This window comes from Neopsephotus bourkii, unplaced genomic scaffold (genome assembly GCF_033783945.1).
Source record: "Neopsephotus bourkii isolate Nb327-2 ecotype Australia unplaced genomic scaffold, CSIRO-AGI_Nbou_v1 NB_354, whole genome shotgun sequence".
NCBI lineage: Eukaryota > Metazoa > Chordata > Aves > Psittaciformes > Psittacidae > Neopsephotus > Neopsephotus bourkii.
Genome location: NW_026900860.1, coordinates 2,087,618 through 2,113,528, shown reverse-complemented (window position 1 = coordinate 2,113,528; position 25,911 = coordinate 2,087,618). Strand labels below are relative to the sequence as shown.

At 46.6% G+C, this 25,911-nt stretch overlaps 1 long non-coding RNA gene across 1 annotated transcript; it reads left to right on the top strand.

Annotated features, from left to right (window-relative positions):
• Positions 1-693: 693 nt before the first annotated feature.
• Positions 694-25,109, top strand: LOC133209603 (uncharacterized). The gene is made up of 3 exons (XR_009724693.1): positions 694-851; positions 11,361-11,645; positions 25,008-25,109. It is a non-coding gene; the product is annotated as an uncharacterized LOC133209603 (long non-coding RNA).
• Positions 25,110-25,911: the final 802 nt, after the last annotated feature.

The following is a 25,911-nucleotide window of genomic DNA, read 5'->3' as shown; positions in this document are numbered from 1 at the left end:
ACAGGGAATAACGTGGGGAAGGGGGGGGGGGGGTGAGGGAAGCGCCGCCCCGCACCCGCGGGAAGGTGCGGACAGTGCGCACCTGCGGACAGACGGACGCGGCCCGACGGGCACCCCCCGCTCTTCCCCCCCTCTCCTTCCCCCCCCCCAGTGGCGGACAAAAGCCGCCCCGCTTAAAGGAAAGGAGGGGGAGACAGAGAAACTTTAGGAAAGTCTTCCCCGCCGTGCCCCACGCGGGATGTTTTCCCCCTGCGGGAAAGCTTTCACAGAGGAGGAGCGCGGGGAGCTGCTGCCCCGGGGTGCGCGTCCTTCACGCGTTAAGCATCGGGTGCTGCTCCCCAAGGCGGGTCGCAAACTTCAGGGGACCGGAGCGGTGGCAGCGTCCCCATGTGCGGAGCGGAAAATAAACACAGAAACGAGAGTCACGTTGCGGTGCGTGGAGCAGCCGCCGGTGCGCACACCTCGTGTTCGCACCTGCGGCCCCGGCCCCCCCGTGCAGTGCGCCCCAAGTTTCGGGCAACTGAACCCTATCCCTAGGTCGGCACAGCCGGGGCGGGAAAGCGTTGGGAAAACGTGCTTTGGGGATGGAAACACAAAAGAGCATTTTGCCGGCGGGTCCTGGCGGCAACAGGGAGCAGAGCCCGCCGGGAGCGTTTTGTCCCGCCGGGAGCGCAGGTTTCCGCGGTGCGGCCCCGTTTCCAGCGCAGGGCGGCCCGGCCGCCGCCGGCAGGGAGGCGAGGCTTCCCGCGGGAATACTGCCTAAGGCTTGCAAGGGAATAAATTGATGCTTGGGAATAGCGTCCTGCGGAGGGACGGGAGGCGGCGGAGCGCTGCAGGGCGCTCGGCGGCAGGTAAGGACGGCGCTGGCCCGCCGGGCCCGTCCGCGCCCGCCCCTCGGGGCTGCCGTGAGGGGCGCCGGGGCTGCGGGACAGGGAGCCCCGAGGGGAGGGGAGAGCCCGGACGGGGCTGGGGCTGGGGCCGGGGCAGGCCGGGCTGGCGCGGGCATCCCCTGCCCAAACTTGCGCCGTCTCTCGGTGCCAGCGGCGAGGGGCCGGGCCGTGCCTCACCCCCTGCCCGCCCCGCTGCTGTAGGCCTGCCCTGCCCGCGGGGGGACGCGCGGCTCCCTGCATCCGCTCTTCGGGGTCAGTGACGCGGGTGGGTGAGCGGTGTGACAAAACCACCCCGCGCCCATCCCTAAGGAAGCGCTCGGGACTGGCCGAAGCGGAGCTGCAGCTGGGAAGCTGTTACTGCGCTAGAACAAACTTAAATGTCCCCGCCGCTGCCCCGGCTGGCGGATCCCGAGGAGATACATCTGGGAGCACCCGTCCTGCAGCCCGGCACCGGTGCGGAAGGCAAAGTCTTTCGGGGCCGCTGCAGCGCCGGGAGCGTAGGGCCCGGCACGTCGGGGCTCGCACGGCGGGAGACGGCTGTTGGTGGCGTTGGGACAGCCCCGCTCCTCGCCGCGCTGGGCACCCTCGCCAGCCGCGCTGTGCCGTGCCTGGGCCCGCGGCCCGTCCCGGGACCGGTGCTGGCCACCTCCGTGGCCGCAAACACAACGGGGCGCGTCCCGGGGCGCTCCGCTGCCACCACTTGTGTCCCCCAGCCCCAGCGCCGGGCGGCTCCGGAGCGGTGCCCGGTGCCCGTCGCTCCCTCCCGGCCCCCGGGAGCCTCTGCCCCGCTGTGGGTTGTTTCAACGTGAAACCTGCAGCAACAGCGGCACCGGGCCCGCCGCCGTCGGGGAGCGACAGGCAGGGGTAGCCCGGGGGCGCCCGGCCCGGCTGCGCCGTTCGGCTGCGCGGAAGGGGAGGGCTTGCTCCTTGCTTGTTCTTGCGGGGTTCGGCTTGTCCCGGTGACACGTTCGGCCTCCGGTTGTAGCTGTAAGTGCCGCAGGGGCTGCGGAACAAGGGCGCAGAAGTGTGTCTGGACGCAGGGGGAGATAGGCTAAATTTGGCGGGCGAATGACTCGCTTGAATTCTTTCCTTTTGTTTCCAATTTTCTCTTAAAGGACACCAGGATGCACAAAGAGATAAAGCCGAGTCGTGCCAAACACTAAGAAACAAGTAAATAGCTGCCTTTGACACTGAGTTTGTCACCAATTTAACTTCGAACGCTGCTGATTTACCCAAAAGAGAAACTGAGGCACTGGCAATGTCCCCAAGGTCACGCAGCAGAGCAGTGGCAGCTAGCCTGGCCCCAGCCATGGTACCATGTGCACAGGCACCTGTCACCCGGTCCCTCTGCCCCACTGCTGTAGCAGCCTGCAGGCTGCAGCCCTCCAGCCCTGTATCTGGCAGCTTTTCCCAGTCTCACCGCACCAGACCTGCCGCACCAGTAAGCACAACTGGAATGACATGCATGCTTCCCACTCTGCTGCCCACCATTGGGGGCACTGAGTGCTTCAGACCCTTGCTCTCTTTTAATCCTGGAGGATAGATTAAGAAATGCAAGTTGATGTCTCAAAAGCTCAGGAGCAAAAGCAATCCCCCACCTCTCACCCAAACTATAGAGCTTGGAGGAAAAGCCCTCGCTCCTACAGAATGCAGTTCATCAGAAGGGGTCCAGCAGCTCATGTTCAGGATATGAGGTGAACAAAGTCATCTCTGGTGCCTTGTCCAGGCTTCTGGTGGCTTGGGCAGTGGCAAGGCAGCTGCTCCCTGATTGTATTCCTTACTGCCCCCTTCCCATAACCGACCCTGAGCATGGTTCTCACCAGAGAACTGTCACAGATTCCAGTCTTCAGACTCCTGTGGAAGTCCCAGGTCCTTTTCCAAATAATGAATAGATCATAAGGTAGCCACCAGGTCCTTTTCTTGCCTGTTAATAGATTTTAGGGCAGTCACACTGTTCAGTTTTTGAGTTATGGGCATTTTGGATCCCAACGAAAAGTAAACTCTGTTCACAAAGTTTGGATTCAAAACCTGAGGGTGCCTCTGAAGATAACAGGTTTCCTGCATGCTGACAGTGTTCTGTGCTTGCATTTCTTTCTTTAAGGGGGGAAAAAACCCCCACAGATGCAAGAAACTTAGGCAAACTTGTGTAGTGTGCCCATGGCCATGAGTGATGCCTCTGTCCCTTTGGAGTTTGACAACAAAATTGGATGTGACAGGGGTATATTGTTGAAAATGCCTTTCTTTGATCATTTTCCTTGCTGTGTCTGTTCCAACTAAACGAGGGAACTGGGCTGCGAATACATAGCAGGTTTTCTTTTTCCTTTTCCCTCTTTTTTTCCCCTTTCTTTTTCTATTCTAGGAGTGGGGAAGATGCAAGTATTTATTCTCATGCATAAAAAGAACACCCCACAACCACTAAGGCCTGATTCTGCTCTTAGCCTTGGCCCAGAGCTTACACCTGATGTGAATTTAAAATAGCTCTATGATATCAATAAAGCATCGTCAGTGTGTGTGTGAAAGAGGAGAATGGGGTCCCTGATGTGTGTAAGTGCTGAATTTAGAGCCTTTCCTCCCTTCCCTTTGCCTTGGCTCCTCCTTTCAAGAAGGAAGCCTTTGGAAGAAAATGCCTTCAACCTGGCAAGTGAATGCAGCCTAGGTGGTTCAGCAGAGTGCAATGTAATTCAAAACCTTGATGGTTCCATTGATTGATGGAAATAGAATTGTTAGGAAATAATAATAATAATAAATAATAATAATAATGATGATTTCCCCCCCAAAAAAAAAAAAAACACAAAAAAAACCCCCAACCAATCAAGCAAACAAAACCCCCCAACAAACCCCATCAAAACCTCCAGAGAGGAGAAAGTGAACTAAACTAATCCTATTAAACGTGGTAGCATGTTTCTGTGCAGCTTGCTGAGAGATTAAGCACAGGAAAAGGGATAAGTGCTGCTTCAGTTTCACTAAACTAATGTGACAACTTGTCATTGGAAATCTTTACAGCTTGTTAGCAGATGACTAGCTGATTCAGATATGTTTTCTACCATTTCCTTTGTGTCTGGGGGTGATGCTTTTTCTTTCCTGTTCCTTTCTTATCCATACTGCTTTATTTTGCTTTCTAATCCTTCGTGTCTCCTTTGAATCAAAACATTCAACTTGCTTTAATCAATATTTTGTTTTGAAGGTGTTCCTTGACCTTTTGTTTGTGCAAATTAACCTTCAAGGGCACCTCATTCATTCATTAACCTCAGTGGGATGCTCTATCCCTTGTACGTGGCATTCTAGGATGCATAAAACATTTACGAATGTTTAGACATATTGCACTGAATGACTGTGATACTGCGGTGGTTACTACTGCTGCTGCTATAATATACTAATTTTCCTTCCATCTCTTTCCTTCCTTCTTTTTTCTCCTTCATTTCCTTCCTTTCATTTCCTTCCTTCCTTTCATTTCCTTCCTTCCTTTCATTTCCTTCCTTCCTTTCATTTCCTTCCTTTCATTTCCTTCCTTTCATTTCCTTCCTTTCATTTCCTTCCTTCCTTCCTTCCTTCCTTCCCTCCTTCCCTCCTTCCTTCCCTCCTTTCTTTTCCTCTTTGTTTCCCCCATTACCTCTCCCCCCTCACTTCCTTCCTCTCATTCACTTTGTCACTCTCTAGTTGCCTCTCTTGCTTGCTTTCTATCTTTCTTGCTTTGCCTTCCTTTCCCTTCATTTTCCTTCATCTCTTCCTTTCTTTTCTCCCCCATTTCTCTTCCTTTTACTCTATTTTCTCTATCCTTTTCTCACTTCACACATTGCTTGTGTAGAGAACGCAAGAGAAAGAGCTGTGTTGGAAGAGCTTAGCATTAGAAATCCCATTTCAAAAGCAGGTGCCTCAATGCTTTAGAAACATGTGCTGAGTCTCAATCCCTTCTCCCTTTCCCTTGGCCCTCCCCCGCCAGCAAAGGCATGATGGTTGAGTAAATGGAAAAAACCATTTTACAACATTAAAGGAAGACTGTTTGGAAAAGGAAGGCCCTGCTGAGGTGTAGAGGAAGCCTGTTTATTAACACTGGACACCTCTTATCTCAGGCAGCTCCAGATGGATGTCCCCTTGGCAATTCCCACTCGGTGCCAAGTGGGGTTAAGCAGGGTAACCACCTTGACGTTGGCTGGTGATCACCAGGGGATCATCGGCTCCTTCAGAGGGAAACCGCAGCACAAACTTGGGCTGGGGGAGGGAGAGGCATCAGGCTGGAGCATAAAGAGTTTGCACGTGGCCAGATTTACCTTTGCGGCTGTTAAATTGCTCGCTGCTTGGGACAGAGCCAGCTTTTGATTGAGAGATAAAGGAGTTCGAACCTGTCAATAATTAACTGTCACTCAATTAAGGCTTTCTTAACAAATTAGCACTTGGTGGCACCTAGGGTGCAGGTTTTTCATGGGAAAAGGCTGAGAGAGTGAAGTTGGCCATTAAGTTTGCCCACTGAGTGTCAGCTAACGTCCCGCTCAGTTTAAACGCCACGGTGTGGAATTGGTGCAATGGGTTTCCAAACCCTGCTCCTGCCAGGCTGCTTTTAAGGTTAACCATTTGTGCCTTCCCAAGTTAAACAGGACAGGCTTTGCTAAGTAAGAGAGATACCCCTGGTTGACCAGAGTATCCTGGTGGTTGGCTTTGAAGGAGCATCCTGGTGTAGGTGAGGTTTGAATTGACAGAAGTTGGGTCGAGAGCCCCTAAAATCCTGCAGATCCATGGGAACTGGTGGAGCAGAGTTCCGTAGCCTGCCTGCAGTGTAAACTGCTGCGATGTGTTTCTGCCTCACACGGGGCCCAGCCTGCCCCTTCCACTGGGTTGGTGGGAAGGTGGAAAGGGAAAACGTTTCCACCCAACCTTATCCCACATGGAAATTCTCACCCAAGCAGTTGCCACCAGGCTGTGACCTCTTGTCACTTCCAACCTTATGTGGCCCTGGGTACCTGGCTTCACCAGGGCTTTTCAGGTCAAATGTATTCCCATAAACGTTGCAGTTCCATGTTTATGGCTCTCTCCCCGATTCCTGGGAGAATCCTTCAGAGGCGATAGAGGCCACGTTGGTGTTCCTCCTGTTCCCCTTCATCCCTCTCTGAACTAGCAACACCATGTGTGTGTTATCCCACTCTTCTTAATTCAGCATTCAGAAGTTGTAAGTGAATGTCGGATGTCAGTCAGATCCAGCAGAGTTTACACCAGCCAGTGCACACTGCTGGACTGACACTGCCGGGATGGGAATTCCCTTGGTACATGCACTCAGAACCCTGGAAGCAGTTATCATTTGTCACATCAGCCCCACTGAGGAGGAATCCATCTCTCGTGAGTCAAAATCCCCTTTGCTGTCAATTGGCATCAAATTGTCCTGGTGTCACACGCAGCTGCACCTCCAGGAGGTGTAAGCACCGAGTCTGTTTATAAGTCAAAAGGGAAACTCTGGCAAATGCAGGTTCAGGTTCTGATTCACACCGTACTACAGGAAAGGCTGCAAGGTGGAAGCTGATTCTTAGCTTCAGCTCCAATCCTCTGATATAGTTCAGTATGGGTTTGGTTAAATCAGCCACTGCTTGCCTCGCTGAATAGCTCCCCATCTCGTTGGACCAAAGTATGCCTTACCTGCAGCCTGGGCCACAGAGATGCTGGACAGGAGTGTGAAAGCAAAATCTGGGAAGCTTTCCAGGTTGTTCTTTTTGAATGAAGACCTTGGGGATGCACACTGTTGTCTTGTACAAGAACTAATCCCGATGCAGCCTCCTTTCTATTAATCATATTGGAAGAGCTGCCAGAGAGGGACAGCTCTTAGCCAGCACCACCCCACCGGGGTTCAAAGATGCGAACTGTTTCAGCAACCTCCATGTGGAGGGGTTAAAAGCACAGTAAGAAATACTTTGTGTTGCCCTGTCCTAGTCCTTGCATTGAAAGTCTTAAGGATTTTTAAATCATAAAGCAGGAGAAAAGGAAGCACATTTGACAGTTTACCCTTTACCCTACCCTGCTGAGTAATCAAAGCTGGTATTGAACAGGAAATGTAGTTTAATTTGGTAGACTTCTGTTCTTTTTGGTTAGTTGGTGTTAGTGAGACATCTAATATCATTCCAAAACAGTTGCAAGTGCTATGCTATAAACTTTAGTAGAACAAGTACCTGGATGGTTCTGTAGGGTCCTGAATGAGGCAGTGGATTTAGGAGCCTAAAGCAGGGAATAGGCTGATTTTAGGTGTCTATACGCAAAACTGCCACCGTGGATCATCCAGCCAGGAGACACACATCCCTTGGGAAGCAGCTGCCTACAGGGGTATGTGGGAATCATCCAGGAGCCAGCACACAGGCTCAGCCTGTGCCTATGGGCTCAGCACCCAGCACTGCTTTCTTTGCGAGATGTCCTCATGGTGGTGTCAGTTCCCATTTTTCATAGGGCAGCCTACAAGCGAGGGTGTCTCTCCTAGAGGTAGGAAAAGTGTTTTTAACACTTCCCTTGTCCCAGAGCCATGGCTTTCTTCTCTCTGAAGTGTGTGGGCCACCAGGCTGTGGGATGAGATCTTTCTTACCCCTCCTTTGGGCATTTTATCCCGTTGCAGAAAGGAACCAAAATACCACAGAGTCCAAAGGAGAAGAAACAAATGGGCTTGACCTTGTGAAGGTGCTTAAAACAAACTGGGATGGGTCGGTGCTCTGCTTCCAGGGTTGTAGCGGATGGAGGGTGTCGCATCAGTTAACATGAAGGCACTAACATCTCTAACAGATTTTGGCCTTAGGTAGATGAAGCATTAGGTACCTACACCACGTCAAACGTCCATCCCACAGTGCCCTAAGCTCCCACTGAAGTTACAGGGATTGCACTCAGCAGCATGAAAGCCAAATACTGTAGGTGCCTCATTCTAAAAAGGAAATACATCCGTGATGTACAGGTTAAATGACATTTATAACATGAATAATTTCAGAGCACTGAGCTATTGAATTCTAGGAAAGATTAGACCTGTTTGGCAATACTGTTTAGCTGCTTTTACAACAGAAATAAGCTGTTTACTTCCTGAGAGATTCATAAGGAAAAAACCCCAATCTATATCAATAAGTAAGATATTTTCCTTACCAGAGATATTGATTTAAATATTGACTTTGCTGCTGGAGGGTTATTTCACTCCATGCTGCAGATACTCATTGTCAAGTGACATGTGGTATATGGACTAACAAAAATGTGATTTCTGGTCCAAGAATCTTATCTGGATGATTCTGACTTTCTGCATTTGGTTTGGTCTGAAGCAGTCCTAAAACTCCTCATTTACTTTAGCATCCATGGGCTTCGCTCCGTGTGAATTACTTGCAACTAGGATCAAAACAAGCAAACGTTAAACCCTCCCCACACACACAGCCCCTTTGTCCCATTAGTTCCCTTTCCTTTCAATCTTTCAGCAACGGGTTTAGGCTCTGCAAGACAGAAGTTCTTTATTTAGCAACAGAAAAGGTGCCACCGCAGAACCTGTTACAGCTTGTCAGAAAACCAGCCCGAGTGTGTTCTGGGACAAGGACTGGCTTTTTATTGCTGGCTTATACAACAGCTCTCACGTTGGCTTTGCTGACCCCGATCAGGCCTGGCGATAGTAATAATGACAACAATAGCTCATGCCACCGAGCAGCAGCCCAGTGCTCAGGAGGGTTGTGACAGTTCCCATCACAGGGCAGAAGTGCAAAGTACCAGTGCAGGAGGAAAGAAAACCCCCAAAGAGTAAAAATCCCATCTGCAAGGAGGAAAAAGCTGTGGCCCCCAGGTTATAGTCTTGACGATGTATTTCCCCGAAGCATTGTATCTAAGAAGCAGGGGTGCTACTGGAAGGTGTCCTTGCCCATGGCAGGGGTTTGGAACTGGATGAACCTTAAGGTCCCTTCCAACCCAAATCTGGGGCACAAGGTGGTGGATAAAGACCTGACTGCTTGTGGTCCCTCCCTCTTTCTTACTCATAATTGGGGTGAGATGAAAATGTGAGGCAATGGTAACACTCACACATCTGCTCCTTGGCCTCTTTGGGAATCACCTGCTCCCTGCAGGAGGGGTGACAAGAAAACAGAGTCGTTTTCAGGGGGAAATTGCATGCAAAAGGCTCTTTCTGATCTGAAATTCCTGAGGTCAGCTGAGCTGTGCTGTCCCCCCAGTGCACTAGCATCATCCCATTCGCAGCAGAGGACCTCTGGTGCCTGCATGGAGGAAGATGGGCTTTGTGTGTAAATCTTTCCCTTGGGAGCACTGAATTCAATACCATACCTATGCATTCAAGGTGTTTGCTCAGCTCTTGTCCCATTAGGATAGGAAGAGGAGCAGAAACCCTTTTGGAGGCTATCCACAACCAAGAACCTGGCAGAAAGGGAAATCTCAGACCCCATTAAGAGGCACTTCTCTGCCTAGCCTCTGCTAACAGGGCTCTGTGACTAGAAGCTGTTTATTGTGGAAGAAACAAGGGGACAAAGAGGGCTTTGGGTTGCTCACAGGTGCTTTTTTACCTGGAGTGGATTTACACCAAACATGAGAACTGGAACTAGGGCACAAATTCACCTTATGTTTTACTAGCGGTTACTTCACTTAGTTGTACCCCTTTCCATCTGCGTGCACAACAAGCAATGTGCCTTTTTCTTTGACCACAATGTTTTAACTGAGATTCTGGGGTAAACAAGTGTGCCAAGTCTTTATGAACCCCAGCAGTGTCATTTCTCATTACAAGACTGATTCAGAGGAAACAGTGCTGCTAAACCAGCTACTGAATCCCAGCAAAAATGACAGTTTTCCTCAATCAGTTCCTTTTGTGACCTTGATCTGAACCTTAATCTGTTTTAGCAAAACTCTTTTTATTAGCCATTCATACTTAATCATACCGCTAATTTTCCTGGTTTTAAACTATCAATTTAAGGCTGCGTTTCACGTAACTAATCAAGGCTGATGTATGTTATTTTGGCTATGGTTTCTAATAATTATTCTTAAGAGTTTTTTAAGTCTGCATTTTCCATAGATAACTGTCAAAATTGCAGATAGGGTAGAATGGCTTGTTTCGGTGATACTGGGCACACAAGTCTGCTTTCTTATCTTTAGTGAAAATACCCATTACGAGCATTGTATAGGGAATCTGAGCCTTGCCTTCTTTTCTCTCCTTACATCCGCAGTGGCTTTTCATTAGTGTTATTGTTGCAGACAGTCATCATTGGAGGGAAGGGTTTTCAGGATCAGGCTCCTTTTGAGGTATTTAGAAGAAGAAATAGAAACATATACTTGCAGCTCTCTCGCAAAGACTGTAAACTGTTGTAGCTAATGACTAGTGATTTTTCCTTGCCTGTGATACTAAAGAACAGATTGTGTTACTATACTTATCTCTACCTTTACAAACAAATACACCAGGAAAATATGTCGAGCAGCAGAAACCACGCTTGTCATCAAATGCTTCGCTGCCCTGACTACAGGTTTTTTGTACTTTTTGGCAAAAGCCTCAAAACACATCGTGGCTTGGTTAAGCCTGGAATTCTTTACATTGTAAAGGGAGCCTTTCTGTATCCATCGTACGCATGCGGCTCTCCACCGAAGGCAGCGCTTCGCTGCTGTTGTTTGCCATTCTTAACAGCTGCCACACAGAGATCACAACCCCTCGTCCTGGGCTTTGTACCCACCAGAGGCACTTCTTCCCCCCCAAAAAAACTGATCCACATCACGGCAGGGCTATGATCTTAAAAGCCTGGCACTTCGGATTAGGTTTCTGTTGAAGTTTGCGGAGTTGATCGATTCCCAGGGGCTTTGTGTGTGTGCAGCGGGGTGGTTGCATGGGATAGGATGCATCCCCCCTCCCCGCAGTTAGAGGTGCCATTGGAGCAGCACTTGGGGGGAAGCTTCACAAGCGTTTTCCAGCCTAAACCTCTCGCTCGGTGCTCAGTGGGACTTTGTCAAGTGATGCGCTAATGTTTCGTTAGGGAATGAAGCAGGTTTCCTAACTGCAAGTGAGCCGAGTGACAGATAGGATTTTCTGTCTTGAAGAGAGAGGAAAGCCAGAAAGTTTTTATGTTCCTGTTGGGGTCTTTTAGTGGAAGATGCTCAGATGTCTTGGTGATGGGTTCCCATGCCAGGTGGAAGGCAATGTCTGGAAGAGATGAACAAGGATTCTTCACCATCTTTCTCTCCTTAACTAAATCCTTTCTTTTGGTAAAAGTACAATGTTTTCCCCACCAGATTGAAAGGATTGCCATGTATGGTTGTGTAAAAAACTACAGGTTAATTGCATTATATATATCTGTAGGAAAATGAATGCTATATGCAAAAATGGATAAAAGTGCTCAAATAGCCCATTAATTAACTCGGCCCTATTGTTAGCAGGGTTGGCATTAGAGGAAAGAAAAATGCCTTTTCAACCCGAAACCTTGCCTCTCTCCCCATTCATGTTATCTCTTCTTGTCACTTCCCATTAGCTGATCATGACATCTTATCTTTTTCCTGAAGGGTGGGCCAGAAGATTTCTTTGGAGCTCATGTAAGTGACACTCCAAGGATTGGCCAGCAGCAGGTTCAGCGGCCCCAGCCCCCGGAGCCAAGGATGTCATCCCTGTGACATGCCTGGAAACCCCAGCTCATCCCTCAACTGTCCGGTTACAGCAGCATCTCCATCATGTTGCACTTCAAGCCTGTCACTGGCATGGGTTCACGCTCCTCACCCGGGAACCCTTCCCTGCTTTTTGCTGAGGACTGTGGTTTTATTTTTAACACAGAGTCCTTCACATCGGTGGTGGTAAGGATTTCTTTGCACGATGGGATACTGCCAGAGGAGGGGGTGCCTGGGGATCATGCCCCACACGTACACACGTGTGATGCTGAGACAGGAGCTGTGTGTGAAAGCCACCTAAAGCAGCATTCCAAAAGTATTTGGTTTTCAGGGCTTTGGAAAGGTCCTGGGCTGGTAGCTCTGGACACTACCTGTGGTCTCTGCGCTTCCACATTACTCTATGGGAAACAGATTCTGGGCGAGCTCTGCTTTGCCTGAAGGTATGGGGCTGCCACCCGGGCCCTTGGAGCCCAGGATGCTCCAGTGAGAGGACACAGCCAGATTGCTCCCACAGTGTAGCCAGACAGTATGGCTCATGCTGGAGGGACATGCTGCCGGCACCGTAATTGCAGGCTCACTAGATTCTTGCTGTGGTATTACAGATTCCCCCAGGGAAACGCGCAGCTATGACCATTTACATGGTGACATTGTCAGGCATGAGTCATTTTCTTCCCTTTCTCTCTCTCTGTGTCTCTGTTTCTCCTCTCACACACGCACATCCACAAATGCAAGCAGAAAACAAACTGGTAAATACAATTTAAGTGATGCTTTAGTGCACTTTCAGCCCTTCTTTTTCTAGCTGAATTTGATGCATTTCCCTCTCCCACCCCCCCCTAAAATGTAGCACAGATGAATGTTGATACAGGAATGATGACTTTTGCGTCTTCTGCTTTGTATTAGCTTCTTTTTATCGATTTACTTTTGAGATTGCTTTAACTAAAAAATTAATCAGTAAAACTAATCCTTAAAACCCGAATCTTTGTCAATATAATAAATCAGGAATCTTGCAGAGTGAGTGACAGGGTCACTGTTTAAGAAGTTTTTTACCTGATACTCTTTAATACTCCAGTTTTGCTAAGGTTATTGTCGCCCTTTCCCTACGCATCCAGATGAAAGCAATGTCTATAATCTCATTGAATTGTATTGGGGACGTTATCATAATTCACACGAGTTAAGTACTTGTGGATTTGGCATCCTTGGCTCTGAATTCCCCCAGGAGCCAACTTTTTCATGGACTCTGGAATGATCATTTTGATGCTTTAAAAAGAAAAAGAGCATCTGCTGCAAGCAAGTTAGGAAAACCACTGCAAAGTTGTGGGGTGCCCGAATTAAGGCTGCTTTTGCAAGGTAAATGTGGTGGATCATTCGTCCTGCTCATGCTGAGCAACACTGAGCAGGACATCACTGCTGAACTGCACACTGGCTTAAGTGGGAATGGATTTGTTCTGTTTTTGTCACTCTGTCTACAACACAACACAGGAGACAGGGTTTGTGCAACTATGCACTGTTGCCACCTAACAGGCAGGGTGAAAAGGTAGCACTGTAAAACAGCTGATCCTGGAGAGTCCCACAAGGGAGGATGCAGGTATCCGATCTGTGTAGCCAAATGTGTGTGCCAAAGACACTGCTGAGGATGTGTGACCATGGTGGTGAGGCCTCAGGTTTAGCATTTTGTTAGGTTTATATTTGTGGAGTGAGCAGAGTTGAATAATTTATGGTGGTGACTACTCAGATACCATATGTCGCGCTTCTTTTAAAGCAGGATGGGGTTTTTAATACACAAAAGGGAACACACACTGGAGCTGAACTTTCTTCATTTTATTCAAGAAGAGAATGCTTAAAAATGCTTGGAGTAAAGGCAGCTTTTCCCGTACGCTTTGAATCCGCACTAAACTCGTCAGCATCGCTCTGATTTTGCAAGGAGAAATAAATCCTGAGTGGCTGCACAGCATCACACACAAGAAGAAACAACCAGGCTTTTACACCAGTCCTAGTAAGAGACTTTAGGGGAGTCGGGAAGTGTAGTGAAAGTGTATTTCTTCTGCCTGTTGTTTGAAAATGCATCTTTAAATAGATAAGTGCTCAATCCCCATCTGCCAGTATACCAATGGTAGTCTCGATGTGACAGGCAGGTTTTTGGTGCTTAGCACTGTTGTTTCTAGGACACTGCCTTGGAAATACTCTGCTGTGTGTTTTATTTTGCTGCGAGAGGAAGGAAATCCTCACGCACTAGGAGTTCACATGTCCCTTTAAGTCTTAAAATATGTTAATTTTACATGCCAAAGTCTTAAGAAGTGTTTGACTGCCCGTGGCTTTTGTGTGCGTCTCCAGATGGCAGATGCCATTTTGTGTTTCACATTAATTGAGTAAATTTCCTTGCTCTTTGTACATATTGCAGAGGAAGCCATTCTCTGCTTTCAATAGGACAGAACAGCTCTTTGGCATCAAACCCTTCTGGTCTGGTGGTACTAAAACTGTTTTAAGGAGGAATTCTGCGAACAAGCTGTTGGCAATACAGATTCTCCCTACTGTAGGTGGAAGTCAGGCGTTTAACAGCTAACTTAGAAATATCTTGAGGGTTGTTCCTGGTGGATTGTGAAACAAATCAGTCAGGATAACCTCAGGGGCTGAAGACATAATAAGTTATGCTTTTTCAGTGTTCATTCAACTAAAGGGAAAAATAACTCTTTAGTCTTGGCGGGCACTGTTTTTCATTCATTTTCCTGCTCGTTTTGCTTTTTTCCCTATCATTTTGTAGATATTAAGGGAAAAAAAAGAGGTCTCAAAGCTTCACTTTGTGCCAACATTAGTGAAGTTGTAGAAATTGGCACTACTGCTTTTTGGGGCACAAGCAGCAAAAGAGGGCGTGATGTGGCCACCACAAGTAATACCTGAGGTGCTCCCATATGGAGGTTAGAGTAGTCGTAAGTTAGGTGCTAGTGATAGGGAGAATTTATGCACAGCAATGCTTTAGAAATGGCTTAATGTGGTTTTACACCAAGATAGAATGAGTCCAGCGATCAGATTTTAAATCACCCTTTTTACTGCTTTCTGAATGCTCACTCTCAAAACTCCCTGCAGAAGGGAGGCAAAGCAGATATCCTGTCTGTTTGAAGAAGAATATAGAAGTTAATGCTCATCAAAGACACCAAGATTATATGCCATGTTATTAATCAGATTTTTATCATGGTAAATGGTGTCCAGATATAGTTGAAGTGGGCAGTGTACATAATAACATAATTATGGGTGTTACAGTGACGTAACAGCAGCAGGAGCCCGGCTCCTGACTCCTTTGTTTTCCATTCACACCCACCATGATCTACTGCTATATTTAGTTGTTTTTCACAGTGCTACCTAATACTGTCATCCCAAGTGTTGTTTTGGGGTTTTTTTTTAAGGAAAACCATAAAGATAAGACTGCATTGATTTTCCATGGAAGCCCAAATGCTGGAATCTGTTCTTGCAGATCATAGTTTAAGCAGGGGGCTATTTTTGTTGGTTTTGTTGGGGGGAAGGTGGTTATGTTATTGTCATCTTCTGTGTGTGAAATGCAATTGGAGTCGGGGCAGAGCGGCAGCTGGTGGAATCTATCCCAGTTCCACTGCCTTCTGTGGTCTGGGACTATCCGTGTCTGCTGAGGAGCTGCTCCAGACAATTGAAGGCAAGCTTGTGGAGCATGAAAAGAGCTGAGATTATTATATAACTAAGTGGTGTTTGGGGATTCAAATAAAGGAAGTTTTGACTGCTGAATTGCTGCACTTCAGCAGTTCTCAGTCTATCATTTTTGGCACAGCTTGTTTGCACGAGCTTGCAGTTCCAGAGACACCTGAAAAACACCCGTGTGCTTCTCAGGTAGCCCTGGGATGATGTAGGGCAGCAAAGCTCAGACCCCAGGAGGTGTTTGCAGCAGGAGGTGTTGCATTGTGCTTACACCTCATCATAGCCTAAGTTCCCTTGCCCAGAAGTTAGGCATTGCAAGTGCCCCAGAAGAAAAGATCTCAATTTCAAACCAGAGCTTTTGTGGTGTGATATACCTGCTGTGGTGAGCTAATTATTGGTATGTAGGGCTGTGTGACACCTGTGGGCATTGTGCTGTGGCCAACAACAAGAAAAAGAAGAGATTTAATGCCTCATGGAGCACTGTTTTTTTCTGCCTGTGTTGTTGTTATCACAGAACTGGCTCCTGAATTAAAGTCTTTGTCAAACACCACCAAATCAAGTACACTGTGAGTGAAGCTTGCAATGCGAACATCAGAAATGTCTTCTGTGTTTGGGAGCACAGCAAAGTGTGATGCTGCTGTAAAGAAAAAAGCCCTCTCAGGAGTCCCAGACTAGATGAAGACACAAGTCCAAGAGCCCCGGAAGGATGTTGTTTGCCAGCTCTACAATAGGTTTATTCAGCAGGAGTCAGCAGGTTTGCCTGTGTTCCTATGGTCAAAGCCTCATTCATTCTGTGCAGCATAGGTCAGCTCTGGTGCAACTATTGATATCTGTGGAGCACTTGCTCTGCTGCTGTGATTTAAAAAAAGTCAGTGTTGTAGTTACAAAGCAGTAGTGACTCCTCTGTGTTGTATTTATTGTAACATTGCAGCTCCCTCTCTCTTTAGTGGAGTACACACGCTACGTCTTACCCAGAGCAGTGCGAACAAAGATGGAGAAGGGTCTGTATAGGAAGAGCTTTCAGAAACTGCACCCTCCTCCCATGAGCTCTTAAAAAATATTTTAACAGCAGACAAACAAACCTCAGTCTCAGCCTCATTCTTTTCATACATTCAATGACACTGCACTGAGGATCCAGGTCATTCCATATTTATTTGGATTTTAAATCACTCCAGAATAAACAAAGCGCTCTTCTTGCTGTCTCCTGGACCTCTTTCGATCACCTCAGCTCTGTGTAGGAAAGTGGCTGCAGTGTATCACCAAGTCACTCGGTGCTTGGGTATGTTTTGGTCTGTTGCAGTTTTTGAGAGAGAGATGCATGATGCCTTGCTGAGGCTGCCAAGGTGCAAGGCAAGAGGATCACCTGTAGCCAGCCACATAGAAGGCAACGAATACATTGAATAACACTAGCACAGACAACTGATCTTTGTCTACTGCCAAGATAAGCACTTCTGCTAATGAGATCAATGCAGCCTTCTGTATCTAATAAGGCTTACGCTCAGCTTGATGAAGGTGAAGACAGAAATTCCTAAAAAGCCTGATTTTAATAGCCGTGTTCAAGCAGAACTCTCTTTTGCCTCATTGGCTCAGAGCATAGGACAGGAGATTAGGATCTTTGGACAGAGGGATTCTCTCCATCACTTTGCATGGCATGTGACAGACCACTGCCTCAGTTTCCCTGACATCAGAGTGTTGCTTTCTGCTCCCCAAAAGAGTTGTCTGAACTGAGGAGCATGAACGAGGTTCTCATATGCCACAGTGCTTAAAAGCCAGAGCAATGCCTATAAATATGTAAATGGGAGTTTTCCTTTATCCTGGGAAGGGCTGGAACTTGCCTCAGGAGACTTTCTCTGACTTCAGGACTGGTTTTGGTAAGTACCCTTGGCAATGCAAAATGAAAGCGCACGAATAAATGAATTGGAAGATGTGCATGCAGCTCCTGCCACTCCCCAAATACCTTTCCCAGCTCTGAATGCAATGCAGATTTTAATCATGGAGCAACAGATGATTGATGGATGATTAATAGCTAATTTGTGAGATTCATTTAACTTCATTTTACTTATACACCATATGTAGAATTAGTTAAGGCTTGTACAGGAAAGGAAGTGATGAGCCATTGTTCCCATTAAATTATAATGACAGCCTTCCTCATCACTGTATATTTATTATGTAAGAAAAGGAAATGTCTAGTAAAAATCTGTATAGGTTAATAACACCTTCATAATATAGTCCCTCTTTTCTATTGACTTGAATAGCCCTCCTACTGACTTTTACTGGATTATTAGAGTTAATTACATCAATTGCAATATAATTGATTCTTAAATACTATGTAGGAACCTCATACAATTATGGAAAAACAAAAGTCATCTAGACATCTCCGATCAGAAAAGATTTGGAATTCCTGCACATTTAATTCCTGATAATCACCAGTCAGTTTGGACATTAAGATTGCAGGGTTTCTTGTTTTCTTTCTGTTAGGTTTTGACAGAATTGATAGTTTTACAACATTTAACTCAGTGTGCATGGAAATATAAGATTAAAGAGACGAATGTAATTTGCTAAAATCGTTACTTCATCTCCTAAAAGTGAAATGTATTACCTGCCTGTCTGTGTTAAAATACAACTTGTGCTCACACATGCATACTCAAGAGGGGAAAAAAAAACCCTAGAAATACATATTTATCATTCAAGGTTGAAGTCCTTTATCCACAGGTGCAAGGGTTCCTACAGATCTTGCTTGCTAAAGCCACCGCGGGCCCTCAATGTAATGACATGAAGCAAAGCTGAACACTGATCTCCAGGGAGCAGAACATCTATGCGCTATTTCACTGAGTAACTTTGACATCAAAACGCTTTCTAAAGGCTGGTCCTCTTTTCCAGATGAAGATTACAGACCATTCAAAAGAAGGTGCTTTAAGATAAACCCTCCGAGGCATACTACAACATTATTAAGCGTAGTTCAACATTAAAGCCAGTCAGGCATCACATTTTTTTGTGCCTGTTCATGGTCAGAATCCCCTGTGGTACCAGCAGAGGCGATGTTAGTCATGGCTTTTTGGCTGGCTTTGTTGTGGTTCTCCAGTGGCCTTCTAGGAGCCATGCAGGGCTCTGTGAAAGCGAGTTTGCTTTGTGTTGGTAGATAGATTGTGGTGCTAAAGTCTTCACAAGGTAAATCTGACACTTTTAATGTTGCTCCATTGAATGTCCTCAAGTCAATTCAGTCGGTGTGGGGATACCACTTCAGAGTTCCATCTGAGCAATAGGTGCAAGTTACTCTTGTTTTGCAAAATGATAACTTCTGTTACTGTTATGACTTTTTATTATTAATAGCAATACTTTTGCTTTACAGCTTAATGCACACACTCAACCACACCACAGCAGCCGGCTATCAAAGGCTTCCCTGAGGAAAAATTAAGCAGTTAGAGCAATAAATTATGAAAAGACTACGTCTAAGGGCACCCTCCACCTTGTTCTCACACCCGCTTTATGCATTAAATAAACCATAACATCCTGTCCCTCGTGCCGTCAGTAGAGGTTAAGTAAGTCACTGTAAATGAGCTCCAAATCATAGAACGCAGCCGGCTTCCAAGTTTTTTGTTTGCAAGGAGAAACGGCTCCAGGCCTTTTGATAGTTCGGGTCTTTAAGGAAAGCCTTTTTTCCATTCCAACTACTTCCTGTTAATGTGGAAATGAGAGGAAATGAACATTAAGCAGAAGGATGGGCCCATCCTTTTCCAGTCGTGTGCCTAATTTGTCAGGTGCAATATTGGCACCTGGAGGCTTGTTTTGGCTGCAATTACATCCTTGCTGGGGAAATATCCGAATACTTGTAACTAACGGCGTAGGACTTCAAAGAGTTTTTGTTACAGGGAGCAAGAAGAAAGGCTGCCGTCATTAGAAAAAGCAGTTGAATAGCCCAGTTTGTTTGTGATGGTGTAATGGTTATAAACAGCAGTAAGTTGAGGAAAAAAAGAAGGTATAAAGTATGTGACATCTCATTCTAAAGCTAGCAGTGACCACTGATCATGTAAGGAGGTCCACCTCCTAAACTTGCCCTTGGAAATATGCTGTATTTTCTGTAGCTTGAATATGGTCTTTGCCCTTCTGAATGTTCATCTAAAATACCCCATTGCTGAGGACGTGTATGTGCATTTCAGTAGGAGGCGTAAGTGGTTCGTAGTAGAATTATTTATGGCCTTTGAGTAACAGAGATGGCAAAGCTGTTGTAAGGGGCTCTGGATCTTAGATCAGAATCTTCACACTCAAGGGGCCAGAGCCTGTCTGGTGTCTCTATTTCATGCTGAATACTGCAGTCATACTTCCTTCTGTGGGACTTTGGATTAAGGAGCTGCCCAAGAGGAATAAGAGTGCCCATGTTGGCCGGTATATTAGTAGTGTATCTCTTTGGCTGAATCTGTAGAAAAAAATGTATTTAAGGGTCTGGTAATGGAAAAGACGAGACTAAAGTAGAACTTATTCCCCCGTAGTGTCCTGAACGATGAAGTGACTTGGGTTGATTTGGATTTTCAGAACTGATTAACGTTTTGGACCAAAGTAACCATTTATGTGCTGCTTCTTACAGTCATGAATTGCAACTGATTAACATTTGGGTGTGGGAGGAGGGGAGGCAGTGTAACTAATTATTATTTCATTTAGGTAAACTATGGTAAATCAAGCCATGAGTGATATATACAGATCTGCAACTGTTCTGAAAGCAAATCCATTCAGATCAGTGAAATGAGATAATAGACTTGGGAAATCCAGCTGCTGTGCAGATGTTGGGTGGAATTTTCCAGGAAAAAGCAGTTATGCCTTTTTTCGTGTCTGATTCTGCATCCCTTGCTCAGGAGGGTGAGTTACTGCAGAGCAAGCAAACCCTGTCCTGGGGAAACATCAGTGGATTTGGGATTCACTGACCCTTTCTTCCTAGGTTAGTTCTATCTGTTACCTGGGTTAGATGGAAGCCTGAATATCCTGGAGGTATTGAAAAGAAGAGTTGATGTGGCACTCAGGGACATGGTTTAGTGGCGGGCTTGGCAGTGTTAGGTTAACGTTTGGACTCGATGATCTTAAAGGTCTCTACCAACATAAATGTTTTCATGATTCGATGATTTTCCTCTAGCAACATTCCCTATTTTCCATTATCCCATGAACACCAGCAAGGATTAATGCTGCAAGACACCTGAGTGACCTCTGCCTCCACAGATGACCATTACTCTGATAGCTCCCGAGGCAGTTTGAGTATGTACATTGCCAGCATACAGTGGCACTGCATGATCTAAGTAATTTACTTTCTTGCTTTGTAATGTTTAAGCTCAATTATGTCATTCTCTACAGACCCAGATGCCATGATTTTGAGGAACAGGTAATTTGTTCTCCTTGTGGATGGATGCAAGAGCCTTGCAGGGAGAATACATCCTTGCTTGGGTGACATGTTCCACTTTGTGTCTCTGAAAGAGGCACAACTTCCTCCTTTGGTAGGTCTACCATGATATCCTTTCCCATTGCATGAATTATGGCATTTCTCTGCTGCTCCAAGGAATACAAACAAATAAATCAAATAAACAGGCTTTGCAGGATGATCCTTGACAGCAACAGCAATTGTCAGCTACTTAGATGCCTCATATTCCTGGGATCAGTGTGCACCTGACATGCCATTTGCACAGCCTGGGAACAGTAGCACTCGGTACTTCCTTTTCCTTTGTTTTAGAGAATTACAGAGCAGATCGTGTGCTGGTGCAAATAGAGCTGGTTGCTCTCCGCACTGCTATCTTTTGTACCGTATGTATAGCTTTGATAAGCAGCACATGTGTCTGCTTCCCGGCTATACAGTGTTTCCAGTCTGATCTCAGGAGTGTAGCTAAATCAATATATCCTTTGTGATGTGCAGATGGAAATAATCTCCCGAAAGATGCATTTCTGAGCTTTGCCTAGGACGTATTTAGTTGAGAGGTACAGCTGGCTTGTGGAAAGGTACAATCCAAGACCATATTGGAGCACACTGCTAACCCTGCCCAAGCAGCTTTACGCTGCTCTTGTGGTCCTGCCGTGACCATCAGTAGGGCTTCTGGAAGGCTGCTTTGATGTGAAGGGGACTGCCAAGGCAGAAAGAGGGCCAGCCTACCTTCACAGCCCCATGTGCTCTGTCGCTGGCTGCCAAAGCCTCCACCACACCTCAGGACATCGCTAGCTGCCCCAGTATCTGGTGCTCTTCAGTCCTGCTCCCTGAACTGGACCCCATGCAGACAGGGCATTTCTGTCCTAGAATAGCCTAGGTAAAGTTTGCTGATGTGTTTCTGTCTACTGCTGCTTGTTAATGGACCTAAATCCAGATTTCAGCTTTGTAACCAAGAGCAAGCCTAAATGCCCTCATGTTCCATGAGTGCTTGGAGTGACACATGGATTCAGGTTCACCACCCAAAGCTCTCTGCAGACTTGGAGCTCCCACCTTATGGTGTAAGAGAATTGCATTCCTGATAGTTTTGCCCAATTCAAGCCCTTCTGGATGCTAAATGAGTAACACTCACAAAGTAAAGGCACATAAGCAATGTAAAAACACTTTTGTTTCCTCAGAGGCTTGCACTATGAAAAAATGACATGATGATTTGAATCAGAATACAGGAGGATCTGGCAGATCAGTCACACCTGTACAAACACAGGTTCAGTATCAATACCTGCATCATTCATGGCATGCTGCTAGTGAAATAGTGTATGGGTGCGATTCAAATAACCAAAGAAGAGCGACAAGCATTTTTTTGGTTGGATTCATCTCAGCTGTTAGAGCGAGGCAAATGATGCCCCATTTTCTCTCCATGGATTTCCAGCGAACCCAGGGCAGGCAGAGCTGTGCCTGGGGTATGTCATGGTTTTAACATGTATTTCCCCTGGCTGTGAACACCTGAGGTCTGGTTGCTCCCAGAGCAGTTTCACCAGAAAACCCTAGCTCATGCAGCACCACTGTAAGCTGGCAATGCACATACCCAAAAGGGCTCAGGAGCTATCTTTCCCAGAGTGGACATTTTGCATAGGGAAAGACTCATCTAATTTTACAACCCCAACACTTCATTCCTATACACACTCTGATGTTCAGCCGGATAGCTCTCTGTGAATACGAGCTATTGTGATTTTAGCTCACAAGCTGGGCTTCCAGTTACACACTGGAAACAACCCCGGAAAGGTTACTTTGACCCAATGAATTTGAGCGAATATTGCCAGAGTGGTCTTTTCAGCGTCTTGTGCTGCTCTGATCACCCTCTTCATGTTACTAGAGGTTTAAATCAAGTCACAAGTACTTTCTAAGTACAAGAGCCCATTGCTGTGTGCTGGAGTCATGTGGGAGCTGCTCCTTCTGAGCAATGAAGTGAGGCAGGGAGGTCAGTGCAGGCTGCCTTTTGTGCCACAACAAGGGCTTTTGAAGCCATGCTCTCTCCCTTACAACATGGTTGGGTTATTGTGTGTGTACCCACATATACAATGCCTGCAGAGGAGGCCACCAGGGTGATCAGGGGTTGGAGCACTTCTCATATGAAGACAGGCTGAGAACATTGGGACTGCTCAGCCTGGAGAAGAGAAGCTGCGTGGAGACCTCAGAGCAGCTTCCAGTGTCTGAAGGGGGCTACAAGGATGCTGGAGAGGGACTCTTCTTCAGGGACTGCAGCAACAGGACAAGGAGTGATGGGTCCTTTCCAACCTGAACCATTCTGATTCATGTATGCTGATCAACAACTTTCACTGTAGGATCCTTCAAATATCCCCTGCAGATGTTATAGGGAGAGTCTTTTCCTGTCTGAGGAGCCCTTTGGCACCCTGAGAGATGGAGCACACATGGTAGCACGGCCCTGCTCCTCCTGCAGTGCCGCACAGCCCGGGCAGGATGGTCCCCCTTGCTCAGGCCAGCACGCTGTGGTGTGGCATCATCTCCTAAGGTCATGCACCAGTCAGCCGCCGGGCTCTGGCATCCCTTCACAGCTCTGCTGTTTGTAATATGTATTATCAGCGCTGTGATAATGCTGGAAAATGGCTGCTTCTTTCTGAATAAAAGGAAAGTTGCTGCTCGTATCTCAAGGATAAAAGCATGTCTGGCTGGAAATCAGTGCAGGGTGCTGAAAGCAGCCAGAGCAGCTGAGCCAAGCACAGTGTTCTGTGTCCCTGGAGAGCAGTGCTTCGTTCCCCAGAGCAAAGGCTGCTGCTTTGGTACCAAGTGAGATGAACTTCCCCCTTCCCTCACCATTGTAAGCAGTGACAGAAAACCTGACCTGCTCTCCAGAGCCTGGTCTTTGCTGACCGGAATGATAACCAGCCATATGTCTGGTTTTCACACCCCTGTGATTGATTTGTCAGCTCTGCCACCTCCTCTGGTCCAGCACCCCAAGTCTTCTTCCTTCACCTACATTTATTTGGCCATCCTGAAAGTTGAGATCCTATATTCTGTGTATCACTTGTGATACAGCAGCAGGAGGTTTCAGTGGGTTTTAGGATTAGGGCAGTGGAGTGATGCTGCTGCAGGACAGCCTGGCAGGAAAGGTGCCTGCAAAAACTCAGGTCTCTGACCTGAAAGGAGAAGGAAACTTAACAAATGGAGTCTGTTTTCACAGTGAAAAGGGGCAGGGGGAGAAGGGAATATTCTTGTTCTGGTGCCAAGGTGTGAATTCTGCAAAATGTGGGGCCTGCCCCCTCGAAAGGTACTCAGCGTCCTTCGAGATACCATTTCAGTGAGCTCATCCGCCAGCACCATGCCCTCACTGGGACTGTGCGTCTGTGCATGCACACTCGCCCAGCACAAATCAAACCCCCTTCCTTTTAACAAATTCACAGAGCCTCACAAAAACCTATGGGAATATCTGGTTTTGCATGCAAATATTTACCAAGTAAAAATGGATACTTTTCCACAGCTCTTAGTCCTAGGCTTCTTGTGCACAGGAACTGCCAACTGTACATGCATGCTGGTTTGGCACAGGGACAGCGCATTCCCTAGAGAGCAGAATGAAACCACAGACCCCTTTTGCTAGTGAAGCCCTTTCCATGGGGCAGGTGAAAGCATGCTAAAGTCACCCTTGCCTCCTAGCCTGGCTGTTTTCTGAATGCCATTTGAAAACCTCTCTCCCTCCTCCCGCTGTCCCCAGTTTTATCCCTCTTTCAGGAGGCAGCCATCAGCAACAAAACCACAATGCGGGGCTTGGCTGGCTGTGTACATTCAGCAGCTGCTCTCTTCCAAGTTCTGGGCAAGCCACAGCTATCCAGATTCCCACTTGTCCTATGTCTTCTGCCTCAGTTGCAGTACAGCATCTTGAGCTAGAAGGACCACTAATTGACCAGCTTGGACGGGTTGCCAGCACTGCAGTACAGTCAGCCTGCTGTCCCCTGTTGTCTGTGCCTTTCCCCCCTTTGCTACACTTCCAGCCCTTCCTGATCCAAAGCTTGTGACATCTTCCAAGTCCTCCTTGCATTGAAGACTCTAATTCGGCATGTGGTATGCTGTGCTTTTCCAGCAGGCTGCTTTTTGCCATTATCACTCCACCCAAGTGAATGTTCAGGAGGGGTATGTTCTTTCTTCAATTATTGCACAGAACCAAAATGTAAGCAATAAATGCTAAAGCCAGATTTGTCTAATACAAAACATCAAGCAAAATCTTTGTGTTCTCCTGTATTTATTCTGAAATAGATACAAGCCTGGTAAATAAAACCACAATTCTCTGTCTCAAACTAGGAAGAGGTGTTTTCTCACAGGGTAAGGTAAGAATGTGCTTGCAGTTTGCTTTAGCCCATTTCTTCACTTTGTTCTGCTGACATGATTGCTCAAAGAAATTGTGCTTTTGGAAGGAAAAGGTTAAAGTTTGCTACTGATATTCATCAGGAGATGGATATTTAATCTTTAATCTCTTGTTCTAGGCCCCTACTTCGGATCAACTCATTATCCCGAATAAACGATGTGTCATTCCCATTATTTATGTTTCACTGCAGCCAAAGTATCTGGACCTCGTTTTGGTAAGCACCATTCATTTCGACCCATTCAGTATTAATCTCCCTTCTAACATCTTTCCTGTCCTATGTGCTGTCCCCTATTTGCTTTTATGTTTTCCGCAGAGTGTTTATAAAAGGATAATCTTTTACAAAGCAGACAGAATTTTTGTGTATAAACTGCTCTGTTTGAATGCCTCATTGATATACCATCTAAACTGAAGTGTTCAGCAAGATTAGTGCATCCACTGAGCCACTGAACTGGGGAAAAATATGGGAACTGCTCCTTTCTTTATAGTGAGAGAGGGTAGCTAATGATGCCATCTTCTTTTAAATAGGATACTTTTAGCAGATGGACTCAGAGAATATGAATACATTCCACAAATAAGAAGTAATCAACAAAGGAGGTGGCTTATTGTGGCAAATAAAAGGGGAAAAGGGCACAAAATGTATAGATTAGGTAAACACCCCAAGCCAGCTTCTATCTTAGTGAAACTGGTGTAAATGCAGAATAATTCAGCCAAAATGATGCAAATTAGTGGCGGTTTTACATCATTGTTGCTCACATCAAGATCTGATCTCTTTGCAATGTGATTGCTGAGGGCTGCAGCTAGGATAGGGGTTTGCAATGCCTCGAAATGCAAATGATGCACTTTTCTCTTTCTCTTGCTGATATCAATTTCCAGTAAGAATGCGTTGAGCACTATTCCCTCCTTTTGTATGAAATAAACAAACGAAGGCTGCCTGGCACACATAACTTACACTTATTTGGGCTGCCTCCTTTGCAATGTGTCTCTGGTGACACCGAGTGCCACTGACACACCCTCTGAGATGC